The following is a 21,298-nucleotide window of genomic DNA, read 5'->3' on the forward strand; positions in this document are numbered from 1 at the left end:
TTTACATTATTTTAATTTTCCACATAAAAAATTATATCACCTGTGAAAACAATAGCTTTTACTCCTTCTTTTCCAATCTTTGTAACTTTTATTTCTTTTTCTTTTCCTATTACACTGGCTAAGATTTCCAGTAAAAGGTAGAATAGGAATAAAGAGGGATGGCTTCCTTGTCTGTACTAATCTTAAAGGGAATGTGTTTTAGTATTAAGTGTGTGATATTTGCCATACATATTTTTATAGATGCCCTTTATCAGGTTAAATAGAAATAAGTTTCTTTCTATCGCTGGTTTTGCTTAGCATTTTTTCTTCCCCTTCGCCCCCCCCCCCCCACTATTTTTGCTCTCTGTGTCCATTTGCTGTGTGATCTGTATCTGTTTCTCTTTTTGTCTTCTCATCTTTCTCCTCTAGGATTCAGAGAAATTCACTCCTGGGGGCCTCTGATGTGAAGAGAGGTTCCCTGTCAGTTGTGCCACCTCAGTTCCTGGTCTCTGCTGCACTTCACCTTGACTCTCCCCTTCGTCTCTCTTTTGTTGCATTATCTTCTTGCTGCATGACTCACTTGTGTGGGCACTGGCTCACTACGCGGGCAGTTAGCTCGCCGCACAAGCACTGGCTCATTGCGTGGGCACTCATGAGGGCATCCAGCTCACCTTGCAGGCACTCAGCTCACCACACTGGCACAGGCTCACCATGCAGGCATGCTTTCTCTTTTTCTTTTTTACCAGGAGGCCCCAGGGATTGAACCCAGGTTCAATGGTAGGCAGAAGCCCTATCACTTGAGCCATATGCACTTCCCATTAACACTTTTATTACAAATAGATTTTTAAATTTTTTTTCAGAAAGTGAACTTGGTTTCTGAAACCTTTTTTGTAAGAAAATATCTTCCTAATGCTTTCAACTTTAAACTATATTTTGTTAAAGTATCATATTCTTTAATCATAGACTTTTCCTCCTGAAATATTTGTAGACTTGGCTCTAATATTTAACTTAAATAGAGAAAATACAAGTATTTAGAAAATAAATTAATATGCTCCCTAGCTAGTGCATAGGATTTTATCCCTACTGTTAACTTTGTCCAAAATATTAATATTTGAGGTAGAGGGGAATTTGCTGTAAAAGAAAACAATATGTTAAGAGACTTCTCTGAGAAAAAAGCAAAACGTTCTCACATTTGACCAAATTCAAAAGCCCTAGCTGCTTTGTTTTCCTCTGAGAAGAAGGAGATGTTGAAACAGACATAGTAAGCTTGGGGCACAGCTGTTAACTGATGCTCGTAATACCTTTAAGCATGAATTTGATTTGCTGAGCATGAATATTTGGGATGATGAGACAAGTCAGCACCGGATACGAGGACATGCCAGAAAACGTCTGTAAGAAAGAAGCAAGGGAGCAAGAAGATGGTACCTGATCATCGAAGGGGTCACAGATAATTTTTAAATGAGGGTACTGAGGGTTCAGCCACACCTGGTCAGTCACTCCTGTGTGTGTGTGTGTGTGTGTGTGTGTATACATGCACCTGCAGCCACGTTCTTTTCAACTGCCATGAAGCACTGCCAGGTCCCAGTGCTAATCCTTGGCCCAGCATTTCTGCCCTATCTGTGGTTGTCACACAAGCTGGCGAGGTTCTTTCCAGGGCAGGGTGAATGGTTTAGCTGATTTTGGCGGTGGTGTGATTAGTGGTGGTTTCCCTGACCTTGGCAGCACCAAGTCTCTCCTGTTTGGATGCAGGCGCTTTCCCCTGCCTGCCAGCCCCTGCATCTGGGCCTTTCTGGATGCTGAGAGGGGCTGTCAACCAGCTGCTCAGTCATGGCACAAGTCAGGCATGATTTCAAGATAAAGTTCCTCCCTGGGTTCAAAGGAGCCCTCTGGATCCTTTCTCTCCCCTTCCCCTAATCTATTCTCACTCCTCCAGGCCCAGAGCGGAGCCAGCCCTGGCCATGCCAGTGGGAATGGTGACAACCACAGTGTCAGAAGCTGCTGTGGCAGCTGAGGCCCTGTGAGCCGTGACTGGCCGCCTGAGGAGGGGTTCGCTTGGCGCCGTGTGGGGAACGGCGATGGTGGCCTAGCCTCAGCCACCGAGAGACCCAGGCAGACAGCTGTCATGGGATGGCAGTGTGTGGAGGATCTGGGCCCGAGGCTGGCTGGGGCACCGCTTGTCTTTTATTCTTTGTTTTCCTCTTGGAGAAACAGTACAAACCATGGGTGCTAAAGAGAAAGAGAACTAATTCACCATTGGTGAGTGTGTGTGTGTGAAAGTGTGAGTGTGCATTTGTGTGAGAAAGTGTAAGCATGTATGTATCAGTGTGTGTGTGTGAGAGAGCATGTGAGACTGTGTTGTGAGTGTGTGTGAAAGAGTGTTTGAAAGAGTACTTAAGCGTGTGTGAGAGAGCATGTAGGCTGTGTGAGAATTTCTGTGAGAGTGTATTTGTGTGTGTATAAGAGTGTGAAAGAGTGTGTTACGAGAGTGTGAATGTGTGAGACAGTATGTATGTGAGAGAGGGAGAGAGGATTGATGCATCCACTTTAGAAAAAGAATAAAATCCATTTTAATCATTTGTTTTCAGAACCAATCAACATTTAAAGTCACACGCACACTCACACACATACTTTCTCGTACAACTGCATGCACCCTTGTGCACCCGTACACACACCCTTCGCAGTTCCCTGTGCCTGCAAAGTCCTTTGACAGCGTTCAGAAGGAGCAGCGCCTTGCCCTCTGCTGACAGGCCCCCCTGCAGGGCCCTGGGGGCAAAAGGGACTTCAGTGGCCATGCCGAGGAGTCCAAAAATGGGCGGCGTGGGTGCAGGGGAGAGGCCACTAGAGTGCTGCTGTCAGGGACTGTAAAAAGGCATGCCTTGTGCCATCTCTGCTTTCTGAACCCCACTTCATCTTCTCTTACCCCCACTTATCCATGACCCTGCAAAGAAAAAACCTGGCCGCCTGATTCTCTCCCCTTCGCCTTAATTAAAAGTCTGTAGCATTCTTTATCCTCACGGCGTGAATAGGTCTTGCCCTAGCTTCTTTGTAAGAGCCCATCAGATACTCATAGCCTTGATTAAATCACCTCTTCTCACATCTTAACGTACTCAGCTCTCAAAGACTGCCCTCTGACGCCCTCTCCTCCTGCCAGCCCCGCTGTCCTCCACACTTTCCCAAACACTCGAATGGCCTATTTTTAGTGGTGAGTGCTGCTGTGCACAATATTCTAAATGGGATTTGAGCAGGCCCTTTAAAAGGCTGCCATTACCTGTATGAACTGTGGAGCTCCAACAGTTCTTCCCTTGAGAAAGCGGCCCCGTGCTCCCTCTGGCTTTGACGCTGAGCCCTGCCGGCCGACACATTTTCTCCTAATTCATAGATTATGTCCAGTAGAGTCACTCAATCATGATTTAAATGTTTTTCTTTTCCTCTGGAATCAATGACCTTGTGTTATATCCAGTAGTAAATTGAACACTAAATTCCATGTGCCCATTTTTCCAGACTTTTTTTCAAAATCTTGAAAGATGATTGCCCACTCCAACATCTCAATCTCTGTCTAGATCTAAAAATTGATAGATCATAGTTCCCCCAAGTTGCTCCTAGCCCTCATGCATTTCCCTGCTGGCCATTTACCACATCACCAAATCACCTTCCTGTAGACTCTTTCAAGATTTCTGCTTGCCTATGTCAATTTCAGATAACACTAGATCTGTTTATAGCCTTATAAAGACTCCTTTCTCAAATGACCTGCCAAAATAAAAATCAGCTCTCTTCAGTTTGCTCTCCAGCCATTTAATTATAGTCTTTTTCTCTGCCCCCATAAAGGCAATTTAGGTCAGATTTGCTTCCAGACATAATCTGTCTGGACTATTCCTCATTGTTGTCCCCTGACCTCCTGAATCCAATGAGGAGGCTTTCCAGTGAGGTTTCTCAATCTGTTACATATACTGAGAGGCTAAATCCAAATTTTTGAGCATCATTTGTTCTTAAGATGGCCAACCTTAGATCTGGAAGTAGAGATTGGTATGTGGAGAGGGTGGGGCTTCCATTTGAGCCAACATATATCCATTTTTATTTGCATTATTGCTCTGAGGAAAAGTTATGTCGTATTTTTTTCTTGTATATATTGCCTCCCCCCATCTTCTCACTGTGACATTTGTGTGGAATTAATGTTTTCTGGTATGAAAGGAAAGATTTTTTAAAATATCTTGCATTTATAGCCAGCAAATGATCCTTCAGATATTAATACTGATGATTAGGTATAAAAAAATCACTCATGCCAGGAAAGAATGGCAGAGTAGAAAGCTCTAGGAATCAGTCCTTCCACAAGAACAACTATCCAACAGGCAGGAAGTGTCTGAAACAACTATTTTGAAACTCTGAAATCCAGTAGAACACTGTACAGTATCTAGAGAAGAGTGGGAGAAAGAGGTTGGTAAATTATGATTTACTTGGTGTTGTTAGTTCCTGACACTCAAGAAAATCTCATCATATCGCCAGCTGGTTACAAACTCAAGAAGCAGACAACTCAGAATAAATCCCAGAGTTAAAATTTAAGAATATTAAAATGTACAGTGTGCAACAAAAGATTACAAGACAAACAAAGAATCTGGAAATGAAGGGCCATCCAAAGGGAGAAGATAGGGAAACGGACTTGGCCCAGTGGTTAGGGCGTCCGTCTACCACATGGGAGGCCCGGGGTTTGAACCGCTCCTTGACCCGTGTGGAGCTGGCCCATGTGCAGTGCTGATGTGCGCAAGGAGTGCCTCGCCATGCAGAGGTGTTCCCTGCGTAGGGGAGCCCCACGTGCAAGGAGTGCGCCTGTAAGGAGAGCCACCCAGCGTGAAAGAAAGTGCAGCCTGCCCAGGAATGGTGCCGCCCACACTTCCCGTGCCGCTGACAACAGAAGCGGACAAAGAAACAAGACGCAGCAAATAGACACAGAGAACAGACAACTGGGGAAGGGGGGGAATTAAATAAAAATAAATCTTTAAAAAAAAAAAAAAAAAGGGAGAAGATAAAAATCCAGAAAACACCGATGAAGAAGACCAGACTGTGGACATACCAGACAAAAACTTTAAAAATGATCTTCCATATGCTTAAGGAAATGAAGGAAAATAGAGAAAGAACTAAAGGGTATCAGGAAAACAATAAAGGAACAAATTGAGAATCTCAATAAAGACATAGAAATTTTTAAAAGGAATCAAACAGAGCTACTGGAGTGGAAGAGCACAATAACTGAAATGAAAAATTCCCAGGAGGGTTGGAAAGCAGATTGGAGCTGGCAGGAGAAGAATCAGTGAACTCAAAGACAAGACAGTTGAAATGAGTCAGGCTAAGGGCAGAAAGAAAAAGTACCAAAATTAAAAATAGCCTAATACATCCCTGAACACCTCTGGGATGCCACAAGCTTACCAATATATGCCTTATAGGAATCCCAGAAGGAAAAGAGAGAAATGGGCAAAAGAAATATTCAAAGAAATAATGGCAGAACCCTTCCCAGACTTAGCAAAAGATGTGAATATGCACATCTAAGAAGCCCACAGAGGACTAAACCAGATAAAGTGGAAGAATGGTATACCGCATCACTAGTGATCAAACTGTTGAACGCAAGGGACTAGGAGAGAGTCCTGAAAGCTGCAAGAGAAAAGCAATATATTATGTTCAAGGGGGTCCAAAATAGATTAAATGCCGATTTTTCATCAAAAACCATGGAGGCAAGAAGGCAGTGGACTGAAATCCTTAAAGTGCTGAAAAAAAGCACTTGCAACTGTGATAGTTAGGCTAATGTGTCAACTTGTTCAGGTAATGGGGCCCAGTTGCTAAGTCAAGCAAGCACTGGCCTAATTGTTGTTATGAGGACATTTTGTGGACTTAAATCATCAGTGAGTTTATTGCATTTATGGCTGATGATGTCTACAATCAACTGAGAAGATTGCTTTCAGCAATGAGAGACTTCTTACCCAATCAGTTGAAGGCCTTAAAGGAAAAGTGATTTCAGCAATTAAGAGAAAGAATTCCCATCTCTACTTCAACCAGCGAGCTTCTCCTGGGGAATTGACTGAGGACCTTCATCAGAGTTCCTGGCTTACAGCCTGCCCTGTGGAATTTGTACTCATGTATTCCCACAGTCATGTGAGACAATCTTATAAAATCTCATAATATTTACTGATATTTCCTGTTGTTTCTGCTTCCCTAAAGAACCCTAATACAGCTTAGTATTGGGAGTGGTTCTTGAGAAACAGAATCTTAAAAATGAGGTTTCTGAATTGGTTCTGGGGTTTTTGCAATTGGCTCTCTACTCTGATTAGATTCAAGGTCACTAATTACTCTGTTTCCAGTCATCGAGAGGCTACTGATAGTCTATGGCATGAGTTGGCAATGTGTTTAATGCAGTACACCAACCAAGAATTTTATATCTTTCAAAATGAGGGCGAGATTAAGAGATTTTTAGCAAGGGGCCAAAGGCCACTCAATTGGGAAAGGACAGTCTCTTAAACAAACGGTGCTGGGAAAACTATCTCCATTTGCAAGAGTGAGTTGGACTCTTACCTCTCACCATATACAAAAATCAACTCAAAATGGATCAATACCTAAATATAAGAGCCAGAACTCTAATACTTCTAGAAGAAAACCTAGGGAAGCATCTTCAGGACTTCGTGTTAGGCAACAGTTTCTTAGACACACTCAATTGTAACAAAGGTACACACACTAATGCAAGGTATTGATAATAGGATAGTATATGGGAACCCTTTATTTCATGCACGATTTTTCTGCAAACCTACAATTTCTCTAATTTTAAAAATTTCACCAATGTATTTTTTTTAAAGAGCACCCATTCACATAGAGATGAATTTTTAAAGTAAAGAACACATGCATTTCAGCCTAAAGCATGGACCATTATTTTTTTTATCTCTAATTATCCAACGTGGTCCAATAATTTGCCTCATTTTTCAGGAGAATATCATTTGGCATATGTTAGCATTTATCAGAAGGGCCTGGAGTAGGATTTTCTATGGCTTTGAGGGATTGGGAAGGTGTAAATTCTTTTTGCAGGTACCCCAATCTCTTTAGTTTTAGTAAGAATCTTTCCCTTAAGGATAGTGCCAAGGAATGAATGAAAGGAAAATTAGTATTCCATCCAATACTCATTTTTTTTTAACTGTTAAAGGGTTTTATTAATGATAATATAAGGGATGAGCAAGCAAATTCAGTAAGAGTTACCATCTGCCTGAAGAGGGGGATGAAGGACAGGAACTCACACTCAGAAGCGCTGTTCACCAGCACTTCTCTCTTCAATGTTGACTCCCTTCACTCTTAAATCAGCCCTCCTGACCTGGCACTATTGTCTCCTAAATCAGAGGAACTTGCTAGCACTCCTCTGGTGCTACTGGTTGGTGTTACTATGACCTGCTCTTCCATAAAAAGTGCTTTCATTATTTTAAAGGTAATACGTAGGTTTTAATCATATATTTATACCTCAGGAGATGATTTCTTTGACCCTGCATCCTAGGAGAAAACGTTGGAATGTGAGCTGCAAAAGGGAATAGGACAAATCATTAAAAGTGTAAAACATATGTGTCTGTTCCACATTACATTTAAAAATCAAGCTTTTCATCAAGCTTTATAAAAACAAAGGAAACCTTGGGGGAAATCAGCAGTCCACCTTCACTATGTCTGTGCACTCTTGGTAGATATTCTAAGAGAATTTGGTTTTAAATTCCTGCAGCTTGTGACTGAAAATCATTAATTCTCTTTCCTTAGAGTGGAAAGAACACTAGACCGAGTCAGACAGAGGGTTCAAATCCCTACACTGACACTTAATATCTTTGTGAACATGGACGAGTTCTTTAATCTCATTGAGCACCAGTTACCTCATCTGTAAAATGGAGTTATAATATATGATAACTCTGCACACATCACAGGATAAAAGTAGATGATGATGCAAAAATATTTAAAAGCTGTAAAATACTATATGAGTGCAAATTTCTGCAATTATATGAACTCAGCTGTTACAGGTATGCTACAAGTCAACATTAGCCTGTATGGAAAAGCTTTTATGTAATATTCCTTCTCTCTCCCAAATTTATGTAAATTTAGGAAAATACAGTGTGTCCTTCAAAAACTCAAGAGAGTAAATGTTGTTTTAAAATTGTGTTAATATATGTAATGGCTATATCTTCTTTAAAAATGTGCCTGGGTAGAGATGTGGCTCAAGCAGTTGGGCATCCACCTCCGACATGTGAGGTCCTGGGTTTGGTTCCCAGTGCCTCCTAAAGAAGACGAGCAGATGCAACAAATTAATGCAACAAGCAGGGATCGAATGTGGCTCAAGCAGTTGGGTACCTACCTCCCACATGGGAGGTCCCAGGTTTGGTTCCCAGAGACTCCTAAAGAAGATGAGCAGGCAACAAGTGGACACAACATGCAGACACAACAAGTAGGCACAGCGAGCAGAAGGACGAGGGGGGGAAACTGTCTTTTTGGGCATACACATGACATTTAATATGATTTATTCAGATTCATTTTCTGAATAAATTAGTTAGGGAGGAAAAAAAATTAGTTAGGGAGAGGTCATTGCTGAGAATTAAATAAGTGAAAAAGAAGGTGTTTTATTTAGAATTTTTAAAATGTTCTAAACTCCCAGGACATTTTATAGCAAAGAGACAGATCAAATGTTTCTATAGAAGCTGCATCTAAAGATGATTTCATTTCAAACAACTGGGCACCAAAAGTAACCTAGTAGGTTCTCAGTATCATTTAAGTTATGAAATTATGAGCCATTTGAGTTATAAATACATCTAGAATCTAATGTCACATGGTTTTACAAATTGCCTTAGGTAATTGTTTCAAGCACTGTCAACAGTTACAAACACTTTAGACTTGCACTGTCCACTATGATAGCCAATTGCTACGAGACCATTTAAATTTAAATTTTAATTAATTAAGATGTAAATTTTTTAAAAAATCTGTTCCTCAGTTGCAGTATCTCATGTCATGTGCTAAGTAATCTCATGTGGTTAGTGGTTATCACATTGGACAGTGCAAAACACAGTACTTCTCTCATTGCAAAAAGTTCTGTAAAGCAGAGCTTCTGTGGACTGGTCATGACCATGGGCTTTGCAGTGGACAGTGTCAAGTACAGCATCCGTGGGCAGTCATTTCCTAAGATGCTAACAGCTGGTCCCATTTGGTTTGGAGTCTCCGACATACTAACATATGGGTGCTCATTTAGGCTCCATGGGTAGAAAGGGTCTCCTCTCTGTACATGCTGTGGTGGGGTCAACCAGAATGAACATTTCTCCCAACTCAAATGCCAAAGGCAGATTGGTGGGAGAGATGGAGGTGTGGGAGAAGGCAGAGCAGGTGCACCGTCTGGGCATTTGGTCTCTCTGTAGGCATTACAAAGGACACTCAGGCCCTGCTGACTGAAACAAAGACTCCATATCTCACCATGGATGTCCTTCCCTATTCATTTATATCTGTGTATAGCTCAGCAGGACAAGCCCACACATCAGGTCAGGAAATCTGGATGGTATGTTCAGAATAACTGACTTCCGTTCCTTTTCAGCATCTTTGTAATGTCACTTTTCTTTTCAAACTTTTGCTGCAGGAGATAAAGTCCTTTTATAGATTTTCTTCCTTTTTCTCATTACACACCTGTCTGGCAGCATGTGGGTCGAAGGTTATTATTTGTGAGTTTAAACTGATAGCAGATGAGTCAATGCTTATCGACAAGGCTACTAAACTGCTTTAATAATAATACGTCTTGACCAAACTCCAAGAACCAACTGAGTTGTTCTGTTGTTATTGGATTTCTTAAAATAAATACATTTCAAAATTAATGTCCTCAGTCTACTGGACCATGAGAAGAAACTGGCCTGATTGCCTAAATGTTTTATGGTGACCTAACAAATGAAATGAGATGCTTCGCAGCCAACCGGGCAGCAGGGACTTCTCATGCATGCCTCATACTATTTTATCTTCCTTTTTGAGGATTAATTGGTGCATCTTCATTTACTTTTTAATGTTTTTATGACAAATATATATATAGTTTATATATTGAACATTGAAAATTTACAAAATATTAAAAAGCCAAGTAGAATATAAAACCCATACGTAAGCCTACCGTTCCAGAACGTATTTTTAAGTGATTGAGCAGTATGAGATGACAAGGGTTGAAGGGGACCTTCCCTACCATTTGCTCCTAGAATTAAGGCTGCAACAAGCTTGTGGTCAGTACAGTGGTGCCAGGAAGGGCCTTGACTGCAGTCCAGCGTGCTCACCTCACAAATGGAAAAATCAGTGGCAGCCCTTGCCATGGGTCCAAACCAAGCCAGGGTCATCAATGATACCGGAACCAGAGACCCCAACTCAAAGTTTCATTCCCTTTGCATGGAATGAGTGGAATACGTTTCCCTTTTTGCAATGACCACCATTTGGACTGAGCAGTTATTGTGTTAGACTTGCCTTTTAACTGTTGACAATTAACAAAAAGTCAACAATTTATGAAAAGAATTTTGTTCTCTAACAGAATACCTCAGGAGATGCACAAGATAATTTGTGTGTGGAGGAAGAAAACATTAGAACTTCTATTTGTATTTTTAACTATAAAACATAAAGAGATATTACTTTATGTTTATTTATTACTATGTGAAGTGCAGATTCTAGCACCTTCTAGGCCCAGGTGAAAGGCAGACGGGTTTCCTATGTGGTCCTCATCCAAGGTGGCAGGGATGTCTCAGCACAGACGGGCCAGTCTTATTGGTTCACCTTGAAACATACTGCAGTTTTTGTGTATGTGGTTCTGTGGATTTACAGATACTATCTAGTTTTAGCTGAATTAATCTCCATAAAATGGTCAAGGGCATTTAAAGGAGTCCTCCAAAGAAACTCTGGATTAAATATCCTGGTAAAGCACACACAAGGGAACCAGGAGATGGCAGATCCGGCTTGTCTCCTATCCTCAGACAAACTCTTCATCAGCCACATTGGAGAGAACCCAATGATTGATCTACTTACTCAGTAGACAACAGAAGCAGAGGATAGGCCCCAAGCACCCCCACTCAGCCACCATGGGAATGCCCTCCAAGCCACCTGGCCCTGGATTTTTTTTTAAATGGGTCACCAGAAAATAGAATGAGGTTGGAGAATGGAAAGCTGAGGGTTAACTTGTGCAGAATTGGCAAAAAGTTTGTATGTTAATCCTTGGAAATGAACAGAAAAGGCGAGAGCACTGCACAATGCTTACAACCAGCAGTGCTACTATATGGGTAGACAGTGGTTGAAAGGGAAAGTCCAAGGTCATGTATATCACCATAAGGAAAGCTAAAAAATGTAACATGGGGCTGCATTAGCCCTGGATTTGAACCCTGGTTCTGATGTTATACAAATCTCAAGCTCCTCATCTGGGTAAAAAGAAGTCTACTAATTTTCACCCAATGTTGACTACATGTGCAAAAAGACTCTGCTCTGCCTGAGAACACACACCGTGGGAGTCCTTTAGACCTCGCCCAGAGATGGGGTCTTAGGCACGTTTTTCACTCCCTCTAAGCCTCAATTTCCTTGTCTATAAAAGGGGAATTCTAACTGCTTCGTGGAAGACTAAGTGAGACGTATGAAGAATATTCAGCTCATTGCCACCCCTGGAGGAACTGTCCAGCACACGGTTGCTGGGCTACGCTTAACCCGACTGGTAGAGGGCCAGGCAGCCCAGCTCTGAAGGGCACTGCCGCAGGCTCTGCATGCCCCTAAGTCTGGCTCTGGGCCCGCTGCCTGGTGTTTATTCCCTGCTCACACCTAGGATCACTTTACAAAGGCCCCACATGGCCCCCGCCACTTTTCCTTTTCTCTTCCTTCTCTTTTCAAAATACTTGTCACTCACCCAGCAAACCCTCAACTGTGTTTTGCGACTTATTATTCCTTCTCTGGTAATTTGGGGAAGAAGAGAGCTCCGAATGCCACCAACGACACCCCTGCCGCTGCTAATTAGGAGGCACTGTTTGGCTCCCACGGTGCCCTCCTGGCCCCAGCGAGTCCGGCAGCTGCCCGAGCACTGTCGGCCATTCTGGAAAACGTGCTGAAGGCTCGGAGGGCAGAATAGAGCCCTGCACAGTCACTCTGGGACCCCAGAGGTTCTTAGCACTAATAATCTATAGTTCAATCATTAGCAGCAAATCCGAGTGAAATAGGAAAATCTACACCACACTGGAGGCCGCAAGGCTGCTGGGAGAAGGCTTCTCTGCTCCTTGACAGTCTTAATGATTAGTTCCCAGTCCCCAGCAGCCCCAGCTGACAAACGGTGCCTGCGAGCTGGAGGCTTTCTGCATGTGATAATTGGACAAAGCTAGAACTCTTTCAAGAGAGTAGCACGGACTGGCTACCAGTGATCTGCTGAGCTTTTCAGCCCCCAGATTGGACCCTCTCCAATGCACTGTGAAGGATGTCCGTGAGTTCAGTTATTGCCATCAGCACAGGTCTGCAAGGGGGTCTTCCCAGGTTACAGGGGCAAAGGCTGTTGGGTGCTGGGAAAGATTCAATATATGAACTCATGCGACCCCACCCCGACTTTTCCAATCATGTCGTGGATCAGCTAACAGGTCAGCCTATAACATGCCGAAGTGCAGAATCCTTTTTCTTTTTTGTGGCTCTACAGAACAAACGTGTAAAATTCAGGATTCTCATATACCACCATATCATTAACACCTCGGATTGGTGTGGTAATTTTGTTACAAGTGATGATAGCACATCTTTATAATTGTGTTATTCACTATAGCGCATGGTTTAACTTAGGGTTCACTGTGCAGTAAGTTCCATGGATTTAAAAAATTTTTTTTATTCTGTTACCATATATACAATCTAATGGAGAATCATTTTTAATGTTAGGACATTTTTTAAAAGGCATTAATTTCAAGATTTTATTGGATAAAAGGTAAATCAGGCTAGTCTGATATTTTCACTGGTCAAAGATATGGAAGTTATAACACAGTCACAACCATCCATCAGGAACCACTGTCTGCAAGTGACAGAGCCCCACTCAAACTAACTGAAACCCCCCCCAGAGGGGACTTAGTGTCTTCCAGGACCAACCCGAGGGAGGGGCAGGGATGACAACAGAATTAGGATTCCTGGAGCCAGGGTTTGAAACACCCTCAGAACTCAGCCCCTTGGCTCTGCATATGGACTTCCTTCTCTTGGTTGGGCCTCCCCTCATGGTGGAAGTCCCAGGAAGCCCCAGGCTCTTGCACCTCACAGCTGTGTACTGAGAGAGTAGAGGGGCCTCCCTCTCCCCATACCACTTTTTAAAAAATTACTGGAGAAGGACTCAGAAGAGCCTGGCTTTCATGCTGTGCCCACCATTTAGGCCATCAGCACGGCCATGTCACCTATGGGGAGGTGAGAGGGCAGAGTAGTTGCTTGCCTGTGCAGGAAGGGGAATGGGTTGGTAGAGTCCTGTCTTATTTACTTTTTTTTTTCAGATTTATTTTATTCCGCCCCCCCCCCCGCCCTTCATTGTTTGTACTTGCTGTCCGCTAGTCTTCCTTTTTTTTTTTTTTTAGGAGGCACTGGGAACCAAACCAGGGACCTACCATGTGAGAGGGAGATGCCCAATCACTTGAGCTACCTCTGCTCCCTGCTTGTTGTGTCTCACATTTTTGTGCTTCCTTGTATCTCTTCATTGCATCAGCTCGTTGTGTGAGTTTGTTGCACCACCCCATCATGTCAGCTTGTTGTCTTGCTCATCTTCTTTAGGAGGCACCAGGAACCAAACCTGGTACATCCCATGTGGTAGGTGAGTGCCCAACTGCTTAACCACATCTGCCTCCCTCATTCACTTATTTACCAGGGGGCCAGGCTGCTTGGGAATGGATCCTGGGCAGACAAAAAAATGACATCCCTCTACATTCAGCCTCTCAGCCTCACCAGTTTCCTGAGGGTTTATGGCTCCCTTTTCCGCTTCTGGCTTGGGTAAAGCCCTCAACCCCACAGGCCATAGGACATAGCTTCCCGAGTGGCTGCAGTGGGGCTGGATGATACCATAGAGAGTGCTGGGGCCTTATGTCCCTGTGGATAAGAGGAGGAGAGAAGATAAACCCCTCTCCCTGCCTCCGACTGACCATCCCGAGGCCCAGCTGAGTGGGCGGCCCTAGCAGTAAGGTAAGGCATCACCCTGCATTGTTCCCTCCTCTCTCCACTGCAATTCCCTCTTCTTTTGCTCTGGCTGCCCTGGGACTGCGCCCCCAAATAAACAGTAGCGCTCAATCCTTGCCTCAGGCTCTGTTTTCTAGGGAGTCCAGGGAACACACTACTGTAACAAGCATGATGAAAATCATCAATCACACAGCTTTTTTATTAGACCAGATATCCTCATATCCATGGGAGTAAGGAGCTCATGCTGACCTAGAGAGAATTTTCCAATAAATTTCTGTCCCACAATTCAGATTCCATGAGATTAAATTTAGATCAAAGTTTGGTGGCAAGACTATTTAGGATTATAGCAAAAAATAATTTAGGCACTTCTGGTTAAATATGGCAGATTGAACAAACAAGTTTACCTATTCTCCCTCCTGAAACCCCCCTAAAATAATAGCAAAACAAGAAAAATGTATAAACCTATCTAGAAGGAGAAAGCAAACTGGAGAGGAGACAATGGGAGATGAGAGCTGGCTGGCAACATATTTTAGGGAACTTGACTTAGCAGGACAGAGAAAGCTGCAATTTCCGTGCCTGTGGAGGGAACAGTGGGAGACTCCAATTATCATCAAGACTGAGATGAGGCATGAGGCTGAAAACAGGAAGCTGGTAAATAATAAGACCCTCCCAGTCCTGGCCCCTTCTTGCAGAGTTGAGCAAACACTTCTCCCTCTCACCTCCCCCAAGGAGACTGAAGGTGTGTTCTCTGGAAAATATGAGCTGGAGAAACTCTGACGTTGGGGACATCAGACCCAGCAGAGGAAAAGTGGGAGGTGTGGGTTGAAAAGAGGAAGAATATCCCCGCCTCCCTCTCTTCTGCCCTGCCCCCAGCATGGCAGTAGCCAGGAGGGGGAAGTGTTGGAAGATAAAGTCAAGGAAACTCCATAAAAAAGAGAACAAGACCTTCTATCTGACTTACAGGAATTCTAGAGAGAACAGAGAAAATGGAGTGGAGGAGGCCATTAAATGACACAATAGAAGGGAAATTCCCAGAATGCGAAGATATGAAACACCAGACTGAAAAATTCTCCAAGGCCCTGCACAATGAATGAAAACCTCCCTATGATGAAATTCCAGAACACCAGGGATAAGGAAAAGATCCCCAAAGCTCCCAGAGAGTAAAACAGGATGTTTACTCAACATAGCATCAGATTTTTCAATAGCAACGTCAGACCCTAGGAGATAATGGGGCAATGTCTTAAAAATGCTGAAAGGAAATAATTTCAAACTAGCGTATGTCTATGACCATGCATTAAAAAACAAAGCAATAGGACTCTTGCCACTCAGAATTGAAGGAATGGTGGGATTAGAATATCACCATTTTGCAACCCCTAGTGAATTCATGGATTTAAGCATTTAAGAGGCTGTCATCACAGACAACCAGACATGCACTTCCTGGTGGCAAAACACATCACCATTACCACCTATAAAGCCATCTTGCAAAAAAAAAAAAAACAAATTGAACCTGAATCTCATCAGGACTCTAGATTTACCTCCAATTTATACGAAACAGAGGAGATAGAGGAACATGTTAAAAACACCGCAGAGCTATGGTCAGCTAATTTCTGAGTATGGGAAAAACTCTACAGGGTAAACAGCCCAATTCCTTCAATGCAAGAAATAAAATAGAGATAGAGGGAGAGCCTCTGGATTATACTAGATTTTAAGAACATAACAATTTATTTGGATCCTGATTAAAATAAGCAGTAAAAATGTATGACATTTATGAGATTACTGGAAATGTCAGCACTAGATGTTTGGTAATATTGAGGAATTTTAATTTTTATGAGTACAAATATTATGGTACAAATATGTATATATGTATATATGTATATATGAATAGAGAGAGAGAGCATCTGGTTGACACAGGGCACTTTTAGGACAGTGAAACTATTCTATTTCAAATTACAATAGTGGGTACATCACTCTATGCATTTGTCAAAACCCACAGAACTGTACAACACAAAGAGTGAAACCTAATGTAAACCATGGACTTTATTAATAGTGTATTAATTTTGGTTATCAACTGAAATAAATGCACCGCACTCATGCCAGGTGTTAATAGCTGGGGGGAAGCAGATGTGGCTCAAGTGACAGAGCCTCTGCCTACCATATGGGAGGACCTGGGTTTGATCCCTAGGGCCTCCTGGTGAAAAAGAAGAAGATAAAGCATGCCTACACAGCAAGCCAGTCCCTGCATGGTGAGCCGAATGCCCATGTGTATGCCTGTGCAGTGAGTCAAGCGCCCATGTGACGAGCAGTGTGCCCAAGTGGTGAGCCGAGTGCCCACATGATGAGCCAGTGCCTGCGCAAGTGAGTCATGCAGCAAAAACCAGCAGTACATATGTAAGTTATACATGGCCTTCTGAGGCTAAGTTATAGAAGACCATGCAGCTCCCATATTGTTTGGAGCATTCCCTCTTGGAGTCCTCAAAGTCATATAAGAAGTCCAATCCTATTGATGCCATGCAGTGAGGAAGCCCAAGCTACATGGAAAGACCATGGGTTGACACTCCTGCAAAAGTTTCAGCTGAGCCCAGCCTTCAAATCACCCAGCCCAGGTGATGGACATTGAGCAAAGAAACCTCCTGGTGATTCCAACCTCAGCTAATCAAGTACCCCCCAGCTGTTTATCTTCCCATCTGAAGCTGCAGATATCATGGACAGAGCCAAGCCATGGTGAATATCATAAAGTTGCTCTCTGCCACTAAGGTTTGGAGGTGGTTGTTGCAGCTCAGTACATACCTGGACTACTTGGATTAGATGGCTCTCCCTGCTCAGTCAACCATAAACAGAGATTGGGATCATGAAGTCACAACATGCTGCTGGGAACCTACCTCCCCAAGGAGGGAGCAAAAGGAGGGAGTGGAGCAGATTCCAACAAAGCAGTGGATTCCAACAAACTGTGACTTGGCAAGCATTTCTTCCTCTGGTTTCCCACAGCCTACCTAAGCAGAGGGGAGGCCATAGGGTTGAGAACTTTTGACCATTCACGTTTAGGTCCATTTCTCAATTCATGCTCTCTCACACAAGTAAGCACTGAAAAGGAGGGAAGTGTGAAGAGGTATATATATTTGCCAGGGGAGATGGTATCACTGACTCCCTTCCCTTCCAGCTTGCAGGGTGGTCTTCCAACAGAAATAGTTGCCAAGAAATGGGAAATATCCTTAGAGCTCTGGCATCTTCCCTCTGTGGCCTCTCGAGTACCGAGGAGATCATTAGAGGGTCCTTGTGTTGCCTAGCAACCTGTGAATGCTGTTTGCTATCATGTCATTAATATGATATGAAAGTGTTTCATAAAAGACATTCAACTTGCATTAATGAAAATCAAATTTGCTAATATGACACAAAATCTGTTCTTCCTTGTGACTTTCTGTACTTAAGTAGCTTATTTATTGAATTAGAGTGTGAGTGGTTTTCAGGCTTGACAGTGTTAAAGTATCGTAATAAAGACTTTGTTTTCAATAATATCAGATGGCCATTAATGATATGATCACACAGTAATAACTCTCTGATCACCATCTTTAGTCAAAGCGCCCCTTCCCTGAGATCTGGCAGCAGTGTCACCCATCATCCTACTGTGGAAAATGTACTAGGAGAGGATGCTGGTTTGAGCTAGTATACTTTCCAGATTACCTACATATTTCGTGGGAACTCAGAGATAAGAAACTGAAGAAAGCTCTTTAAACTAGAGAAGGTTCCCATGAGTCAATAAATCTCAAATCATCCTAAGCATGACAGGAACTACCAGAAGTTATTCAGCCTTCTTCATCTTCCCAAAAAAAGGATAACGAAACACTCTAAATATATCAAGCACTAAAAAGTGGATAAGAAGTACAGACAGTCCCTTACTTTCAGAAAACATAATGTTTCTTGAAAACAAGCATGGAATTCAAATGAGCAAAAGGCAAATAATAGACTAAGCTCTTACAAGGGGAATTCACTTCCCAGACAGCTCAACTATGATCGCTCAAAATCCTTAGCATATGAAAGTCTAAATTTAGCACACAGAAAAGAGTTCAGGGGTATTGATGACTAAGATATGAACAGACGACTTTTATTATATCAAATAGTATATTTGATATTTATAGCTATGTTGCTATAGACAACATGCTTCTAAAGGCATCTAGAAAAAAGCTTTTCAAAACCTAAACTGCAGAGCTATATTTCTAGAGAGAATTTTTTTTTAATTAGAGAAGTTTTAGGCTTGCAGAAAAAATAATGCCAAAAATATAATTTTTTACAAAACTTATTTTTCTATTTAAAAAAGTAATAGATGATCATTGCAGAACTCAGCTGTGTGTTTGTGTTTGGGGGGGGAGGGTAGAGGTGGGGATAAAACAAAGAATCACAAAAAAGAAACCAAAAGTCATCGATTACCCAGTTAGGCTCATGGTTAATTTACTTGGTGTATGTCCTTCCAGTAATTTTTTTCTCTAAATATTTAATTATTTATATATATATAATTAGTGATACGTTACATACTGATTTATAACTTGCTATTTTGGCTTACCAGGATATTATGACCATTTTGCCATTTCTTGAGATATGATTTTTTTTGTCTTTTTTTTTTTGACGATACATAGATCACAAAAAATGTTACATTAAAAAATATAAGCGGTTCCCATATAGCCACCCCCACCTTCCACCACTCCTCCCACATCAACAACCTCTTTCATCGTTGTGGCACATTCATTGCATTTGGTGAATACATCTTGGAGCACTGCTACACAGCATGGATTATAGTTTGCATTGTAGTTTACACCCTCTCCCAGTCCATGATTTTAATGGCATGACTTCCATGACTGAGTAGGGTTCCACCCTACTATTATGCCTTGTTTTATCAGGTTGCTTCTGACTTTTTGTTTTGATAATTAACCCTGCAATAAATATCCTTCATGATACATCTTTTTGGCAGATCCCTAGCTATTACCATTGGAATTTTTAAAATGTCAATTCCTCTTCATTCAGTGTATACAGGTATTTATTGAACACCACTGTATTGTGTACTCCAATTTAGCGATCAACAGGATATGCTTCCTTCCTTCACAAAGCTTAAAATTAAGTAGGAACAATAGAAGATTTTAAATAGATGTTAGAAAAAGAATTTCTACCACCACCAAAATGAGTTTCTCTCTTGTCTCAATCCCACTCTTCATCACAGAGCTGCCCCTATTCTGGATGTGGGAGTGTGTGTGTTTTGCAAATAAATGGGATTTTGCTATACATCATTTTCTTCAACTTCCTCTTTTCACTTACATAAACATATTGGAGATCTTTGCATATGAGTTCACATAGATGTCATCTTTTTAATGGCTTCTTTATGATTCATAGAATGTCTAAATCCCAATTTATTTAAGAACTATTTTCCTATTAACAAACATTTAGGTTAACTCCAGGTTTTCCTGTTATTGTAAATAATGTTCCATTGAGCATATTCCTGGGGTGTATGAGTGGAATTTCTGGATCAATGGGTATGCCTGTGTAAATTTTGATCAATTAAGTTTAAATTACCCTCAAAAATTGTTATCCCAATTTATATTTCCACCAACAGATAAGAGTTTGCTTCTCCCTATGCTAGTCAAAACTGGACATTTTCCAAACTTCTTTTTTGTAAAGCTTCAGGAAGAAAAAAGAGTTAAAAAAGTATCTCGTACTTTCAACTTGCTCTGCAATGTCTAACCAATCTTTTTGTAGGGTTATTAACCATTTGTATTTATTCATTTGTGAATTACTTGTTCAAATCTATTTTAGTTTGCTAGTTACTGAAAGCCATACATCATGAAATGGGTTGGCTTTTTAAAAATTTTTTAAACAATTTACTGAAGTATATCAATCATACATGGACATACATAAATAATAAGTGTATAGTAAAAGTTGTGTTACAAAATAAACATTCATAACATCACACAGGGCTCCCATACATCATCCCACCACAAAATACCTTGCATTGTTGTAAAACATTTTAACAAATTATGAAAGAGCATCATCAAAGTATTACTACTAACTATAATTTGTATCTTAAAATTACTGTATTTTCCCCCAACCCATCCTAGTCCTTTTTTTATTGTTCATAAACCATACAATTTATGGCATTTGGAATAATCACAGAATTGTGCATTCATCACTTCAGTCAATATTAGAACATTTTCTTTACTCAAAAAACAAACAAACAAACAAACCCCACTTTCATACTCATATGTTAGCACTACTAATTACAAATCCTATGATGTGCTTTCACCATTTCTATTCATTTCCAAACAACTTTTTACCAATTCTGCACAGATTAAACCTCAACTTTCCATTCTCTAACCACATTCTTCTCTCTGGTGATTTATAGTTTAGCTACTAACTCCATGGATTTGCTCATTATATTTAGTTCATAGTAGCAAAGTCATACAATATTTGTCCTTTTGTGCCTGGCTTGCTTCGGTCAACATAATGTCCTCCAGGTTCATCCACATTGTCATACGCTTCACAACTTCATTTCTTCTTATAACTGACTAATATTCCATTGTGTGTAAATACCACAGTTTGTTTATCCATTTGTCAGTCGATGGGCACCTGGGTTGTTTCCATCTTTTGGCAGTTGTGAATAATGTCCCTATGAATATCAGCGTGCAGATGTCTGTTTGTGTCACTGCTCTCAGTTCTTCTATGTTTATGCCTAGTAGTTGTATTGCCAGGTCACACTGTAGATCTATATCTAACTTCCTTAGGAAACTCCAGAACAGACTTCCACACTGCCTGTATCAGTCTACGTTTCCACCAGCAGTGAATAAGTGTTCCTGTCTGTCTGCATCCTCTCCAAACATTGTAGTTTTCTGTTTTGTTAATAGTGGGCATTCTAGTAGGTGTGAAATGATATCTCATTGTAGCTTTGATTTGCATTTTCCTAATAGACAGTGATGCTGAGCATTTTTTCATGTGTTTTTTTTTTTCACCATTTATATTTCTTTTTTCAAAAAACGTCTATTTAGGTCTTTTGCCCATTTTGTAATTGGGTCACTTGTCTTTTTATTGTTGAGTTGTAGGATCTTTTTATATATCATGGATATTAGACCCTTGTTGGATATATGATTTCCAAATATTTTCTCCCATTGAGTAAGCTGCCTTTTTAAAAAAT

General features: G+C 41.4%; 1 protein-coding gene across 13 annotated transcripts in view; it reads left to right on the plus strand.

Moving 5' to 3' along the window:
* The window catches only part of CFAP61 (cilia and flagella associated protein 61), a 309,663-nt gene that overhangs the window by 247,916 nt on the left and 40,449 nt on the right, over nucleotides 1-21,298 (plus strand). The window lies entirely within an intron of this gene.

The sequence above is a fragment of the Dasypus novemcinctus genome, chromosome 24 (genome assembly GCF_030445035.2).
Source record: "Dasypus novemcinctus isolate mDasNov1 chromosome 24, mDasNov1.1.hap2, whole genome shotgun sequence".
NCBI lineage: Eukaryota > Metazoa > Chordata > Mammalia > Cingulata > Dasypodidae > Dasypus > Dasypus novemcinctus.